The 17,501-nt window shown below is 47.1% G+C and overlaps 1 long non-coding RNA gene across 5 annotated transcripts; it reads left to right on the forward strand.

Annotated features, from left to right (window-relative positions):
• The first annotated feature begins 5,311 nt into the window (after positions 1–5,311).
• Positions 5,312–15,703, forward strand: LOC140418453 (uncharacterized). 5 transcript variants are annotated; one of them, XR_011945051.1, is made up of 3 exons: positions 5,312–5,435; positions 5,560–6,007; positions 14,706–15,703. It is a non-coding gene; the product is annotated as an uncharacterized lncRNA (long non-coding RNA). The 5 variants fall into 5 exon arrangements; XR_011945050.1 differs by having other exon boundaries at positions 5,322–5,435; positions 5,950–6,007; XR_011945052.1 differs by lacking the exon at positions 5,312–5,435 and adding an exon at positions 5,444–5,460.
• The last annotated feature ends 1,798 nt before the right edge of the window (positions 15,704–17,501 follow it).

Genomic DNA, 17,501 nt, shown 5'->3' on the forward strand with positions numbered 1-17,501 from the left:
GTGCGGGGCAGATTCAGCTGGAGATGGGGCGGCGTGTTGGATACTGCCTCTGGGTTTGGGGGGGAACCGGTCTAAGGTGGGAGCTCTTTGAGTGGAGTTCCCAGTTCCATGTCTCCTTCCTCCACCATCCCTCTCCTGGACCAGCGTCACATCATTCATATCATAGAATTTACAGTGCAGAAGGAGGCCACTCGGCCCATCGAGTCTGCACCGGCTCTTGGAAAGAGCACCCTACCCAAGGTCAACACCTCCACCCTATCCCCATAACCCAGTAACCCCACCCAACACTCAGGGCAATTTTGGACACTAAGGGCAATTTATCATGGCCAATCCACCTAACCTGCACATCTTTGGACTGTGGGAGGAAACCGGAGCACCCGGAGGAAACCCACGCACACACGGGGAGGACGTGCAGACTCCGCACAGACAGTGACCCAAGCTGGAATTGAACCTGGGACCCTGGAGCTGTGAAGCAATTGTGCTATCCACAATGCTACCGTGCTGCCCTCCCACTCATTCCTCCCACTCTGCTGCTGACCAGCTTGGGGGAGATCAGTGACGTGTTGACAGTATCTGTCATCCTGTACAAGGCAGCAGACATCACCTGCATGGCCGTGGTCATGACCTACAACGACCCATTTCAGAGCCGTGCTTGAAGCTCCATGGAGGCAGCCACTCTCTCCATAACAGACAGTCTCTGGAGCCTCCTCCAGCCCTACAACCCTCCACGCTCCCTCACTCCTCCAATTAGGGGAGAAGGTGGCATCGTGGTAATGTCACTGGACTAGTGATCCAGAGGCCCAGGCTAATGCTCTGGAGACACGGATTCAAATCCCAAATCCAATTAATAAACCTGGAATTCTAAAGTTAGTCTCAGCGGCCGTGACAACTATCATCGATTGTTGGAAAAACCCATCTGGTTCACTCATGCCCTTCAGTGAACTGAAGTAAATCTGCCCTCCTTACCTGGTCTGGCCTACATGTGACTCCAGACCCACAGCAATATGGTTAACTCTAGTGCTGAGCTGGCCACTCAGTTGATGGGCAATTAGGGATGGGTAACTAAACCCGGCCTTTCCAGTGACGTCCACATCCCATAAAACAATCACAAAAAAAATCCTCACCCCCTTCAGCTCCTCGACTTGCTTCACTCCACCATTGGCAGAGGCACCTTCACCTACCGAGGTCCTGAGGGCTGGAAACCCCTCGCTAAACCTGTCTCCTTACCTTTTCCACCCAGCTTCTGTCCCTCTGTGAAGGGTCTCCGACATTTTAACCTGTTGATGGGTTAATGCCAGTTGTTGTTGTCACTGCCTCACATTGGAAAACTCAGGAATGTCACAAAAACACTCGGAAACTTCAGACCGAAGATTCTCAGCTGGAAACTTCACCTTCAGTCAGGAACAAGTCACAGCTTTGCATCATCTCTGATTGAACAGCACATTTTGTAAAGAAATTCACCATCTAATAATGTTCTTAAATGTCAGAAATTCATTGACTGTGACTAGAATGAGCTCTCTCTGGCTCTCAGTAACAAAGCTTCCACAGCAGCTTGCTGGGTGACACACACAGCACAGGCCTGTTCTCTCTGTCACAAACCCTGAAACCAGATTTCTAAACTGGAGAAGGTTGGATCTCACGACCCGAATATAAACCAACTGTCTGAGTAAAGGTTAAAACGGTTCGACAGGAAAATCACTTTGGACAGGAAAGATTTTCAAAGTGATCGGTGCTGGATTCAGACTAACACCAAACACTCTGACTGGATCCAGAGGACATAGAACATAGAACAATACAGCGCAGTACAGGCCCTTCGGCCCACGATGTTGCACCGAAACAAAAGCCATCTAACCTACACTATGCCATTATTATCCATATGTTTATCCAATAAACTTTTAAATGCCCTCAATGTTGGCGAGTTCACTACTGTAGCAGGTAGGGCATTCCACGGCCTCACTACTCTTTGCATAAAGAACCTACCTCTGACCTCTGTCCTATATCTATTACCCCTCAGTTTAAAGTTATGTCCCCTCGTGCCAGCCATATCCATCCGCGGGAGAAGGCTCTCACTGTCCACCCTATCCAACCCCCTGATCATTTTGTATGCCTCTATTAAGTCTCCTCTTAACCTTCTTCTCTCCAACGAAAACAACCTCAAGTCCATCAGCCTTTCCTCATAAGATTTTCCCTCCATACCAGGCAACATCCTGGTAAATCTCCTCTGCACCCGCTCCAAAGCCTCCACGTCCTTCCTATAATGCGGTGACCAGAACTGTACGCAATACTCCAAATGCGGCCGTACCAGCGTTCTGTACAGCTGCACAGGAAGGAGAACACAAGAGACTCCAGCCCCGGAGATCAGCTTCAGCTGTCCGAGTGTCTGATCCGGGATCAATAAACCATTCCAAGGAGACTGTCACCTCCAGCCCCGGAGATCGGCTCCATCTTTCCGAGTGTCTGATCCGGGATCAGTAAACCATTCCGAGGAGACTGTCACCTCCAGCCCCAGAGATCAGCTTCATTTGTCCCGGTGTCATATCCGGGATCAGTAAACCATTCCGAGGAGACTGTCACCTCCAGCCGCAGAGATCAGCTCCATCTGTCCGAGTGATTGATCCGGGATCGGTAAACTATACCGAGGAGACCGTCACCTCCGGCCTCGGAGATCAGCTCCATCTGTCCGAGTGTCAGATCCGGGATCGGTAAACCATTCCGAGAAGACTGTCACCTCCAGCCTTGGAGATCAGCATCCCCCTGATCGGAGACCAGTAATCCATTCTCACATGTTGTGGGCCACATGTATTTCCTGCCGATTTAGCTGGTGTACCAAATCTAAACTGTTGCTTTTTCATAAATTGCTTTAAAATTACCAATAACTTGGATCCCGTTTTTGGGTAAACTCTTGACTCCTGGACTAAAATCTTGCAGTTTCCAGCATTCATCACGAAATGAAATAAAAATCACTTATTGTCACAAGTAGGCTTCAATGAAGTTACTGTGAAAAGCCCCTAGTCGCCACATTCCGGCACCTGTTCGGGGAGGCTGGTACGGGAATTAATCTTGTTGACTCTAAACACAGTTGTAAAGGAGCCTTCTGTCTGTATCTCGGAGCTCTGAACCATGGAAGAGAGTGACTGGGGCATGTTTCTTACACACCTCAGGGTTAACCCACACATTCAGTCCTGGATCTGATTGACAGCAGCAAAAACAGCCGAATCCAATCCCTGGACAGACTCATGAAGTCGCTGGTGTCTCAGCATAAGTTGTAAGTCAGTGAATCTATTCCCGCACTCGGGGCAGGTGAACAATCTCTCTCCAGCGTGAACTCGCTGGTGAATCATCAGCTCATTGCTGCTTCTAAAGCTCTGTTCACAGGCAAAATATTTAAAAGGTTTCTCGAGGAATTAAGGGCTATGGAGAGAGAGCGAGTAAATGGAGTTGAAATCAGCCATGATTGAATGGTGGAGTGGACTCGATGGGCCGAATGGCCTTACTTACGCTCCTATGTCTTATGGTCTTATATATCAGAGTGAATTTGTTGGTGTTTCAGCAGGTTGTATGACTGAGTGAATCCCTTCCCACACACAGAGCAGGTGAATGGCCTCTCCCCAGTGTGAATTCGCTGGTGCATCACTAGGCCATCGCTGCTTCGAAAGCTCTGCTCACAGTCAAAACATTTAAAAGGTTTTATATCAGAGTGAATTTGTTGGTGTTTCAGTAGGTGATAAGACTGAATGAATCCCTTCCCACACACAGAGCAGGTAAATGGTCTCTCCCCAGTGTGAATTCTCTGATGTACAGCAAGTTCAGATGATCGCCTGAAGCCAGTCCCGCAGTGAGAGCATCTGAATGGTCTCTCGTCAGTGTGAACACGTTGATGACAGGTCACTTCCCCGGACGTTTTAAAGCACTTCCCACAGTCTGGACATTTAGAAGGTCTTTTATCAGTGTGAACTCGTTGGTGTTTCTGCAGGTTAGATGTAGCAGTGAATCCCTTTCCACACAAGGAGCAGGTGAATGGCTTCTCCTCACTGTTAATGTGTTGGTGTCTCAACAGATACTTTTTGCTTTTAAATTTCTTCTCACAGTCACAACATTTGAAAGGTGTCTGATCAGTGTGAACATACTGGTGTGTCAGCAGGCTGGATGACTGAGTGAATCCCTTCCCACAGGTGGAGCAGGTGAATGGCCTCTCCCCAGTGTGACTGCGTCGATGCATTTCCAGTTCAGAAGGGTAACTGAATCCCTTCCAACAGTCCCCACATTTCCACGGTTTCTCCATGGTGCCGGTGTCCTTGTGTCTCTCCAGGTTGAATGACAAGTTGAACTCTCATCCAGACACACAACAAGTGTATGTTTCTCCCCACTGTGAATGATGTGATGGTTTTTCTGCCTACATAGTTGGTTAAAGCTCTTCCCACATCAGTTCACTGGAACATTCACTGTCTGTGTGGGTCTCGGTGCGTTTCCAATCACACTGATATTTGAAATCTTTTCCCACAAACTGAACAGACAAACATTACTCCTTCCACATTCAAAGACTGTGATAGTCAGGTTCTAAAGAATTGAGTGACTGTCAGATTTTGATGATTGGTTGAGTTTTCTGTCGGCCAATCTTCCGCTTCGAATATTCTGTAAAAGGAGTTTACAAAAGTCATCACTGTCAGTCCAGGATAGAAATTCTGAACAGACAATTCTCGTTTCTCTGGAACATTTTTTCCTCTCTTGTTCCCCCAAAGTTGTAAATCCCAGTCCCACACACTCTCCCTCCTCCCTGGGCTGAAATCCAAACCCATCTCACCATTTCTTTCCTCTACTGCCAGTTTTCTCCCTCCCTCTCCTCTGCCTGGGTTCAGTTCTCCAGCTCCTGTCTGCAGACTGACAATAAAATCAATGGGTCTTATTGGGGGTTTGGGGCCTCCACTCACCCGCCTGAGTCCATCTTCATGTCCGCACTGCGCATGCTCCAGCTCGCAACAGCTGGGGAGTGATTGACGGTGGCTGGTGACCAATAGGAGGAGAGCAATCCGGGTGTGGTTTTTCACGGAATTTACCGGCCGCCATCTTGGGTAAGAGAGTCAGGTCTTTTGTTCTTGGAGCGGATCGCTTGGACGGCCATCTTGTATGGGAAGAGGGAGTGGATGGGGCTTCCTCCTCACTGGCAGGCCCCGGGGAAACTGACGATCGCCGCCATCTTGGGAGTGGAAAGCGGGTCTTTTGTTCTTGGAGCAGAGCGCTGGGGCGGCCATCTTGGTTAGGGAAGAGGGAGTGGGCGGGACTTCCTGCCCGGTGACAACACCCGGGGCACCCGGCGGCCGCCGCCATCTTGTGGCGGTGATTCTCTATCCGGGTCTTTAGTGAAGGACAATGAGCTGGAGCTGAGGTTGGAAAGTGTTCAGAGGAAGGTCTGAAATCAGATTTACAGCCAAATATCTGTAAGAACCACAAAGTTCACATTCAGTATGTTTGCCAAATGAAATCACAATGCTGCAAACACTCAGTTCTGAAGAACAATCAGATTGGTTTGGAAATGTTAACTCTCTTTCTCTCTCTTCACAGAAGCTGCCAAACCTGCTGAGGATTTCCACAACTTTCTGTTTTCACTTCACATTTCCAGCTTCCGCAGAGTTTTACTCAAATTATTATGTTTTTGAAATACTGTTACATAACCAGTTAAGAGTAAAGCAATTGTCACCATTTAAATGTCCAAATCAGTGATATGTATTTGTTTAACTGAGACTGGGCTGTTCAGGAGCAAAGTCAGAAATCACTTCACAGAAAATATAGTGAAATCTGGAATTCTGTTCAGATTCTGTCAATAGAAACTATAAAAACTGAGATTGATTGAAGTTGTGAGACAAGAGTATTAATGGTTATAGAATCAAGGGAGATGGATGGATTGAAAAACAGATCCGGCATCTGCAAACTGATTCTGGTTTTGTTTTGAAGGTGGTGTCGGTTTCCTGTCCTGTCGATTATCTCCAGACCTGCGGGTAATTTGCCGGAGGTGAGATCATAATTTTTATTTGCGTCATGAGTAGGCTTACATTAACACTGCAGTGATTAACTATGATGAACACAAATTGATTTCTCTTGATTTTTATTCAGAATTTAATTTCTTATAACAAGGTTGGAGTTTATGAACACCATAATAACAATCTTTATTATTGTCACAAGTAGGCTTATATTAAAACTGCAATGAAGTTACTGTGAAAATCCCCTAGTTGCCACACTCCGGCACCTGTTTGGGTAAATTGGAGGAAAATTCAGAATGTCCAGTTCAACTTACAAATCACCTCACGTCTTTCGGGACTTGTGGGAGACCCACGCAGACATGGGGAGAACGTGCAGACTCTGCACAGTGACCTAAGTGGGAATCAAACCCAAGTCCCTGGTGATGTGAAGCAACAGTGCTAACAACTGGGTTACAGTGAAGGGGAAGAGGGTTGGTGCAGTGACACATCCTTGTCTGATCCCAGTCTTCACTGAGATAGTGTCTGGGGTATTTCCATTGATGAGGATCATGGATTGTGTGTCCTCATTGTGCAGGCGGAGGATGGTGGCCAATTTCTGAGGACAGCCAAATTTGAAGAACATACTGAAAAAAACATCACTTTGACGGCGTAAAGCATTTTTGTGAGGTCAGAAAAGACAAAGAACTGCGATTGCTGCTGTTTCGTATATTTTTCTTGTGTTTGTCAAATAGTGTCGATCATGTCTTTGGTGCCTCGTGAAGGGAGATAACCTAACTGTGACTCTGGAAGGAGCTGTTTGGCCACGAAGAGGAGATCATTGAGGAGGATCCTGGCAATGATCTTCTCTGTGGCAGACAGCAGGGAGTCGCCTGTGCAGTTACCACAATCAGACTTGTCTCTCTTGAATATAGTCACAGTGTCACTGAGATCCCCGGCATGCATCCTTCTTCCCAGGTGAAGAATATGAGATTGTGTAGCTATGCGAGGAGTGTAACCCCGCCATGCTTCAGAATTTCAGCAGGAATTCATTCTGCTCCAGAGGCCGTGGTGTTTTTCAGCTGTTGAATGGCTTTTTCACTCCGCTCCAGATCGGGGTACCACGGGGACTGGGCCGGACAGGATACTGTGGAATGGACTTGAGGACGTTAAAGCCAAATACAGAGTCTCGGTCGAGGGGTTCTTCAGAATGTTCCCTCCAGTGAGCACTGACTGACACTCTGTCCTTGATGAGTTCCCCTCCACACTTTGCTCTCAGTGGGGTGGGGCCATTGACTGCTTAGGTCATCAATTGTATTGGCAGCGCTGATGAAACCGTGCATGCCATTGCTTTCCATGAGGTGTTGGCTATCCCTCACTCTTTCTACCCTCAAACGGCTTCAGAAACTTGGAAAACCTAGAGCAGGCACCTCAAAAGCACTGGAGCAGTACTCCCAGCAGTGCCTTCACAAGATGCTCCAAATCGAGGGACAAGGAGGGCGATCCAACAGAGGGGAGGGAAAGAGAAAACTGGGAGTGGGGGAAAGAAAGTCTGGGGCAGAGGTGAGTGTAGTGGCCATCGCTCAGGAGAAGGCGCTGGGGAAGCTGAAAGGTCTGAAGTTGGATAAATCACCCAGACCGGATGGACTACACTCCAGTGTACCGAAGGAGATAATTGCGGAGGTTGTGGAGCCATTGGTGGTGATCCTTCAGGATTCACTGGAGTCAAGGGGCTCCCAGGGGACAGGGAAATGAGTAATGTCACACCCCAGTTTAAGAAAGGAAAGAGATAGAAGATGGGAAATTATCAGCCGGTTAGTCTGACTTTGGTTGTTGATAAGATTTTAGAGTCCATTATTACGGAGTTCTTGGAAGTGCATTGTGAAATAGGACTGAGTCAGCACGGCTTCATCAAGGGGAGGTCATGCCTGACAAATCTGTTGGAATTCTTTGAGGAGGTAAAAAGGAAGTTAGGCAAAGGAGAGCCAGTGGATATGATCCATTTGGGTTTCCAGAAGGCCTTTGACAAGGTGCCGCACAACAGGCTGCTAAATAAGATAAGAGCCCATGGTGTTCGGGACAAGGTACTGGAATGGTTAGAGGATTAGTTGACAGGCGGAGATAAAGGGGTCTATTTCAGGATGGCAGCCGGGGACTATTGGTGTTCCACAGGGGTCAGTGTTGAGACCACAACTATTCAATACATTAACGATCTGGAAGAAGGAACAGAGGGCACTGTTGCTAAGCTTGCAGATGATAGAAAGATGTGTAGAGGGACAGGTAGTGTTGAAGAAACGGGAAGGCTGCAGAAGGACTTGGACAGGTTAGGAGAGTGAGCAAAGATGTGGCAGATGTATTAGAATATGGAAAAGTGTGAGGTTATGCACTTTGGAAGAAATAATCGAGGCGACTATTTTCTAAATGGGGAACGGCTTCTTGTTAGGTGAATTGGACATTCTGAATTCTCTCTCTGTGTCCCCGAACAGGCGCCGGACTGTGGTGACGAGGAGATTTTCACAGGAACTTCATTGCAGGGTTAATGTAAGCCTACTTGTTACACTAATAAAGATTATCATTATTATTATTAGCTAGTGTACTGTGTGCAGTTCTGGTCGCCACATTACAGGAAGGATGTGATTGCACTGGAGGGGGTGAAGAGGCGATTCACCAGGATGTTGCCTGGGATGGAACATTTAAGTTATGAAGCGAGGTTGGATAGGCGTGGGTTATTTTCATTGGAGCAGAGAAGACTGAAAGGCGACCTGATCGAGGTGCACAAGATTATGAGGGCCATGGACAGGGTGGGTAGGGAGCAGCTGTTCCCCTCAGTTGAAGGGTCAGTCACAAGTGGACACAAGTTCATGGTGAGGGGCAGGGGGTTTAGGGGGGTTTTGAGGAAAAACCTTTTCATCCAGAGGGTGGTGACAATCTGGAATGCACTGCCTGGGAGGGTGGTAGAGGCGGGTTGCCTCACATCCTTTAAAAAGTACCTGGATGAAGACTGGCACGTCATAACATTCAAGGCTATGGATCAACTGCTGGCAAATGGGGTTAGGTCGGTAGGTCAGGTGTTTTTCGTGTGTCAGTATTGGATTGGATTTGTTTATTGTCACGTGTACCGAGGTACAGTGAAAAGTATTTTTTTGCGAGCAACTCAACAGATCAGTAAGTACATGAAAAGAAAAGGAAATAAAAGAAAATATATAATAGGGCAACACAAGGTACACAATGTACAACAAAGAACAAAGAAATGTACAGCACAGGAACAGGCCCTTCGGCCCTCCAAGCCCGTGCCGACCATACTGCCCGACTAAACTACAATCTTCTACACTTCCTGGGTCCGTATCCTTCTATTCCCATCCTATTCATATATTTGTCAAGATGCCCCTTAAATGTCCCTATCGTCCCTGCTTCCACTACCTCCTCCGGTAGCGAGTTCCAGGCACCCACTACCCTCTGCGTAAAAAACTTGCCTCGTACATCTACTCTAAACCTTGCCCCTCTCACCTTAAACCTATGCCCCCTAGTAATTGACCCCTCTACCCTGGGGAAAAGCCTCTGACTATCCACTCTGTCTATGCCCCTCATAATTTTGTATACCTCTATCAGGTCGCCCCTCAACCTCCTTCGTTCCAGTGAGAACAAACCGAGTTTATTCAATCGCTCCTCATAGCTTATGCCCTCCATACCAGGCAACATTCTGGTAAATCTCTTCTGCACCCTCTCTAAAGCCTCCACATCCTTCTGGTAGTGTGGCGACCAGAATTGAACACTATACTCCAAGTGTGGCCTAACTAAGGTTCTATACAGCTGCAACATGACTTGCCAATTCTTATACTCAATGCCCCGGCCAATGAAGGCAAGCATGCCGTATGCCTTCTTGACTACTTTCTCCACCTGTGTTGCCCCTTTCAATGACCTGTGGAGCTGTACTCCTAGATCTCTTTGACTTTCAATACTCTTGAGGGTTCTACCATTCACTGTATATTCCCTACCTGCATTAGACCTTCCAAAATGCATTACCTCACATTTGTCCGGATTAAACTCCATCTGCCATCTCTCCGCCCAAGTCTCCAGACAATCTAAATCCTGCTGTATCCTCAGACAGTCCTCATCGCTATCCGCAATTCCACCAACCTTTGTGTCGTCTGCAAACTTACTAATCAGACCAGTTACATTTTCCTCCAAATCATTTATATATACTACAAAGAGCAAAGGTCCCAGCACTGATCCCTGTGGAACACCACTGGTCACAGCCCTCCAATTAGAAAAGCAATCCTCCATTGCTACCCTCTGCCTTCTATGGCCTAGCCAGTTCTGTATCCACCTTGCCAGTTCACCCCTGATCTCGTGTGACTTCACCTTTTGTACTAGTCTACCATGAGGGACCTTGTCAAAGGCCTTACTGAAGTCCATGTAGACAACATCTACTGCCCTACCTGCATCAATCATCTTCGTGACCTCCTCGAAAAACTCTATCAAGTTAGTGAGACACGACCTCCCCTTCACAAAACCGTGCTGCCTCTCACTAATACGTCCATTTGCTTCCAAATGGGAGTAGATCCTGTCTCGAAGAATTCTCTCCAGTAATTTCCCTACCACTGAAGTAAGGCTCACCGGCCTGTAGTTCCCGGGATTATCCTTGCTACCCTTCTTAAACAGAGGAACAACATTGGCTATTCTCCAGTCCTCCGGGACATCCCCTGAAGACAGCGAGGATCCAAAGATTTCTGTCAAGGCCTCAGCAATTTCCTCTCCAGCCTCCTTCAGTATTCTGGGGTAGATCCCATCAGGCCCTGGGGACTTATCTACCTCAATATTTTTTAAGACACCCAACACCTCGTCTTTTTGGATCACAATGTGACCCAGGCTATCTACACCCCCTTCTCCAGACTCAACATCTACCAATTCCTTCTCTTTGGTGAATACTGATGCAAAGTATTCATTTAGTACCTCGCCCATTTCCTCTGTCTCCACACATAGATTCCCTTGCCTATCCTTCAGTGGGCCAACCCTTTCCCTGGCTACCCTCTTGCTTTTTATGTACGTGGAAAAAGCCTTGGGATTTTCCTTAACCCTATTTGCCAATGACTTTTCGTGACCCCTTCTAGCCCTCCTGACTCCTTGCTTAAGTTCCTTCCTACTTTCCTTATATGCCACACAGGATTCGTCTGTTCCCAGCCTTTTAGCCCTGACAAATGCCTCCTTTTTCTTTTTGACGAGGCCTACAATATCACTCGTCATCCAAGGTTCCCGAAAATTGCCGTATTTATCTTTCTTCCTCACAGGAACATGCCGGTCCTGTATTCCTTTCAACTGACACTTGAAAGCCTCCCACATGTCAGATGTTGATTTGCCCTCAAACATCCGCCCCCAATCTATGTTCTTCAGTTCCCGTCTAATATTGTTATAATTAGCCTTCCCCCAATTTAGCACATTCATCCTCGGACCACTCTTATCCTTGTCCACCAGTACTTTAAAACTTACTGAATTGTGGTCACTGTTACCGAAATGCTCCCCTACTGAAACATCTACCACCTGGCCGGGCTCATTCCCCAATACCAGGTCCAGTACCGCCCCTTCCCTAGTTGGACTGTTTACATATTGTTTTAAGAAGCCCTCCTGGATGCTCCTTACAAACTCCGCCCCGTCTAAGCCCCTGGCACTAAGTGAGTCCCAGTCAATATTGGGGAAGTTGAAGTCTCCCATCACCACAACCCTGTTGTTTTTACTCTTTTCCAAAATCTGTCTACCTATCTGCTCCTCTATCTCCCGCTGGCTGTTGGGAGGCCTGTAGTATACCCCCAACATTGTGACTGCACCCTTCTTATTCCTGATCTCTACCCATATAGCCTCACTGCCCTCTGAGGTGTCCTCTCGCAGTATAGCTGTGATATTCTCCCGAACAAGTAGCGCAACTCCGCCTCCCCTTTTACATCCCCCTCTATCCTGCCTGAAACATCTAAATCCTGGAACGTTTAGCTGCCAATCCTGCCCTTCCCTCAACCAGGGCTCTGTAATGGCAACAACATCATAGTTCCAAGTACTAATCCAAGCTCTAAGTTCATCTGCCTTACCCGTAATGCTCCTTGCATTAAAACATATGCACTTCAGGCCACCAGACCCGCTGTGTTCAGCAACTTCTCCCCGTCTGCTCTGCCTCAGAGCCACACTGTCCCTATTCCCTAGTTCTCCCTCAATGCTCTCACCTTCTGACCTATTGCTCCCATGCCCACCCCCCTGCCATACTAGTTTAAACCCTCCCGTGTGACACTAGCAAACCTTGCGGCCAGGATATTTATGCCTCTCCGGTTTAGATGTAACCCGTCCATCTTATACAGGTCACACCTGCCCCGGAAGAGCTCCCAATGTAACTACATAAACACCGGCATCGGGTGAAGCGTACAGGGGGTGTAGTTAATCTGGTCAGTCCATAAGAGGGTCATTTAGGAGTCTGGTGACAGTGGGGAAGAAGCTGTTTTTGAGTCTGTTCGTGCGTGTTCTCAGACCTTTGTATCTCCTGCCCGATGGAAGAAGTTGGAAGAGTGAGTAAGCCGGGTGGCAGGGGTATTTGATTATGCTGCCCACTTTCCCCAGGCAGCGGGAGGTGTAGATGGAGTCAATGGATGGGAGGCAGCTTTGTGTGATGGACTGGGCTGTGTTCACGACTCTGAAGTTTCTTATGGTCTTGGACCCAAAAGTTGCCATACCAAACTGTGATGCAGCCAGATAGGATCTGTAAAAGTTGGTATGAGTTAATGTGGACATGCCGAATTTCCTTAGTTTCTTGAGGAAATATAGGCGCTGCTGTGCTTTCTTGGTGGTAGCGTCGATGTGGGTGGACCAGGATGATTTTTGGAGATGTGCACCCCTAGGAATTTGAAACTGCTAACCATCTCCACCTCGGCCCCGTTGATGCTGACAGGGGTGTGTACAGTACATTGCTTCCTGAAGTCAATGACCAGCTCTTTAGTTTTGCTGGCATTGAGGGATTGATAGTTGTCGCTGCACCACTCCACTAGGTTCTCAATCTCCCTCCTGGATTCTGACTCGTGCAGACTTGATGGGCGAAAGGCCTCTTCACTGTTGCTGTTGATACAATGTTAAGTGGCATTGTAGGCAGCCCAGACGATGGCATAAAATTGCACGGAGATATTGACAGACCAGGTGAATGGGCAAATTTGTGGCAGGTGGAGTTCAATATAATCAAGTGTGAGGTTATCCGTTTTGAACCAAAAAATAATAAAACAGAGGACTTTCTAAATGGAAAGAGATTGAGTACAGTGGATGTCGAAGGTGCACTGATCCTTAAAATGCCCCGAACAAGTGCAGAAAATAATCAAAAAGGAATGCTAGCATTTATATCCAGAGGATTGGAGTATAAAGTCACAGAGGTTATGCTGCAGTTATACAAAACCCTGGTAAGACCCCACTTGGAGAACTGTGAGCAATTCTGGGCACCACACCTTCTGGAGGATATTGTGGCCTTGGAGGGAGTGCAATATACGTTTACTAAAACGATACGCCACGATACCTGGACTACGGGGGTTAGGTTACGATGAGAGATTATTGATTGATTTATTTTATTTATTGTCACATGTACCGGGGTACAGTGAAAAGCATTGTTCTGCGTACAGTCCATAAAGATCGTTCCATACGTGAAAAAAAAACATAGGACCTACATAAATGCACAGGCAAGGGGTGAGCATACAGAGTGCATTACTACTCAGTAGTGAAGATGTGTGAAGAGATCAGTTCAGTCCATAAGAGGATCATTCAGGAGTCTGGTAACAGCGGGGAAGAAACTGTTGTTGACCCTGTTAGAGCATGTTCTCAGACTTTTCTCTGATGGGAGAAGCTGGAAGAGAGAATAACCCGGATGGGAGGAGTCTTTGATTATGCTGCCCACTTTCCCAAGGCAGAGGGAGGTGTAAACAGAGTCAATGGATGGGAGGCAGGTTCGTGTGATGGTCTGGGCTGTGTTCGCAGTTCTCTGTAGGTTCTTACGATCTTGGACCAAGCAGTTGCCATACCAGGCTGTGATGCAGCCAGATAGGATGCTTTCTATGGTGCATCTGTAAAAGTTGGTAAGAGTTAATGTGGACATGCTGAATTTCCTTAGTTTCCTGAGAAAGTATAGACACTGTTGTGCTTTCTTGGTCGTATGGTCGACGTGGATGGACCAGGACAGATTGTTGATGTGCACACCTAGGAATTTGAAGCTGTCAACCATCTCCACGTCGCACCATTGATGCTGACAGGGATGTGTACGATACTTCGCTTCCTGAAGTCAATGATCAGCTCCTTAGTTTTGCTGACATTTAGGGAGAGATTGTTGTTGCTACGCCACTCCACTTGGTTCTCTCTGTCCCTCCTGTAGGTATTGAAGATGTCGAGGGATATGATGGATAGTGTGGGAAAACGGTGCTGTGGTAGATCAGCCAATGATCCCATTGAATAGTTCAGCAGGCTCGATGGGCCGAATGGCCAACTGCAGCTCATATTTGTTGTGATCTCCTGGTCAGGAAGCTGTGAGCTTGGATTTGTCAATCAGCTTGAATCAGCACCTTCAGGAGAATAGAGAGGGTGAATATTAGATACAGCAGAGTGAGAATGGAGGGAGATTGTGTGGGATGGAGATTAACAGCTTTCAGGGAATAAAAGAGGAAAAAATGTGACATAGAAACTAGAATTGTCTGTTCTGAGTTTCTATCCTATACTGACAGTGATGAATTTTGTAAATTGTTTTTACAGGATATTAGATGAGAAGGAATTACAGACAGAAATCTCAATAGTCAAGCCTCGATCTGATAGTCACTCCCTTCCCTGGAACCTCAATATCTCCCGCCTTTGAATCTAGAAGAAGAAATGTTTTCCCGAACTGTCAGCTAAAGATTTAAAACATCAGTGTGACTGAAAAAACACCGAGACCCACACAACACACACCCGAGTGAGAGTTTTCCAGTGAACTGACTGTGGAAAGAGCTTTAACCAGTTACACAGCCTGAAAGAACATCACACCATTCACAGCGAGGAGAGATCCTACCCGTATTCTGAACTGATTATCGAACCTGGAGAGACAGGAGGAGACCCAAAACATGGAGAAACGGTGGAAATGTGGGGACTGTGGGAAGGGATTCAGAGTCCCATCGAAGCTGGAGATTCATCGACGCATTCACACTGGGGTGAGGCCGTTCACCTGCTTTCAGTGTGGGAAGGGATTTACTCAGTTATCCACCCTGCAGAGACACCAGCTAATGCACACTGGGGAGAAGCCATTCACCTGCTCTCAATGTGAGAACGGATTTACTTGGTTATCCACCCTGCAGAGACACCAGCTAATTCACACTGGGGAGGGGCCATTCACCTGCTCTCAGTGTGGGGTGGGATTCAGTAATTTATCCAACCTGAAGAGACACCAGCGAGTTCACGCTGGGGAGAGGCCATTCACCTGTTGTCAGTGTGGGAAAGGATTTTCTCATTTATCCAACCTGCAGAGACACCAGCGAATTCACACTGGGGAGAGGCTGTTCACCTGCTCCCAGTGTGGGAACGCTTTAACAACCTCATCCAGCCTGTTGAGACATCAGCGAGTTCATAAATAACTACAGTGATTGGAATTTTCCGTTAATCACACCCAGGACTGAGCCGTGTTCATTGGGGTCTGGTTCTGCTGATGGAAATAAACTGCAGCCACTTACAGGGACTCATATTCAGGCTAAAAGTCAAATAAATTAGATCTGTGGAAAATACGCAGTGTGTTGGAACTTTTTAATATCTCTGACACAAGTTAGTTCCTTTTGAAGTTCTCTCGCTCTCCCCTGTCTCTTCCATCCTCACCTCCAACAAGAAGTGTGAGGAGCTTGTGGAGCTTCTTTGCGACTGAGATTGAGTAAATCCGATCAGCTGCTTCTGCTGCTTCCCTCCCTTCCACGAGCCCACTGGACCAAACTGTCTCTAAATTTCATCCTTTCCCGAGCCCTGAACCCACATCTTTCTCTAGTTTCTCTCCCATCTCCCCTCATGCCCTCTCAGAGCTCATCTTGTCCATGAGACCCAGCTCCTGCTCCATTGACCCTATTCCCACAAAACTGATCACCCAACTTCCCCATGTTCACTGACTTTGTTGAATCTTTTCTCTATCAGGTACTGTCCCTCTCCTTCTGCTGTCATTCTACCCTTGTCAAAAAGCAAACCCTTGACTCCACCATCCTTACAAATTACTGCCCCATCTCCAGCACCCCTCTCCTCTCCCAAATCCCTGTCCATTTTTCCCAGAATGCCATGTTTGAATCCCTCCAATCAGGTTTCTGCTCTGTCACCGTGCTGAAACAACTCTTATCAAAGTTACAAATGCCATCCTCTGTGACTGTGACAAAGATAAACTCTCCCCTCTGTCCTCAGCCTGTCTGCAGCCTTTGACAAGGTCGACCACACCATCCTGCTCCGTCACCTCTCCACTGTCACCCAGCTGGGTGGGGCTGCTCTCTCCTGGTTCCATTCTTCTCCATCAGAGTTGGAGAATCACTTGTAATGTCTTCCCTTCCCACTCGCACAGTCCAGACTTGTCTCCTTTTCTTTCTCGTCCACATGTTCCCATAATAACACCATCTGAACACAGTGTCACATTTACACTGACAGCTCCCAGCTCTACCTCACCACCACCTCTCTCCACTTCTGTTAAATTCTCAGCCTGTTTGTCTGATATCCAGTGGTGGATGTGCAGACATTTCCTCCAATTAAATATTGGGAAAGCCAAAGTCATTGTTTTCATTCCCGAGCTACCAGGTCCATTCCTCTCCCTGGTAACGTCTGACGCTAAACCAGACCTGTTTGCACACCTCATGTTTGAATCCGAGATGCACTGCTGGACCTTGTGTCTGTGTGTCCCAGGCTTTCTCAGTCAAAATTATTTCAAAACTTGCCCCACAGAGAGATCAATCATTCTCCTTTCATAATCAGATACATGGAATAAGTCATTCTGAAAGATCTTGTCAGGATTGTGACGTTGAATTTTCTGTCTGCAAATCCTCTCCCTCTAACTCCCAGTAAAAGGAGTTTATAGAGATTTTCCGTGTAAATGAAGGATAGAAATTCAGAACAGACCATTCTAGTTTCTATGGTATATTCTCCCAAATCTATAAATCGCAGTCCCACACACACCCCTCCCTCTCTGCTCATTGTTCTAGATTCAGTCTCCAGTCTCCTCCTGATACTTTTCCCCTCTCCAGATTCTCTCTCCTCCTGTCCTGAAACTGGTGACTCAGGCTGTGAATCAATCCCACTCCTTCACTCTCAATCTAACAAATAACTCACTCACTCAGTGATCAGATTAGGTCTGACTGAACGATGACACCTTATATTTACATCACGATTTTAAACATTATTAAATGTCCCAAGCAGTTTTACAGGAACATGAGGACGAATTGGGTCAGAGGACCAAAGTCTTGGTCAGAGAGGTTTGTTTTTAGGAGAGTTTTAAAGGTGGAAAATGAAGTGGAAAAGTAGAGAGGTTTAGGGATGAAATTCCAGAGCTTTAGAGTACAGCCA

This window comes from Scyliorhinus torazame, chromosome 5, assembly GCF_047496885.1.
Source record: "Scyliorhinus torazame isolate Kashiwa2021f chromosome 5, sScyTor2.1, whole genome shotgun sequence".
Lineage (NCBI taxonomy): Eukaryota > Metazoa > Chordata > Chondrichthyes > Carcharhiniformes > Scyliorhinidae > Scyliorhinus > Scyliorhinus torazame.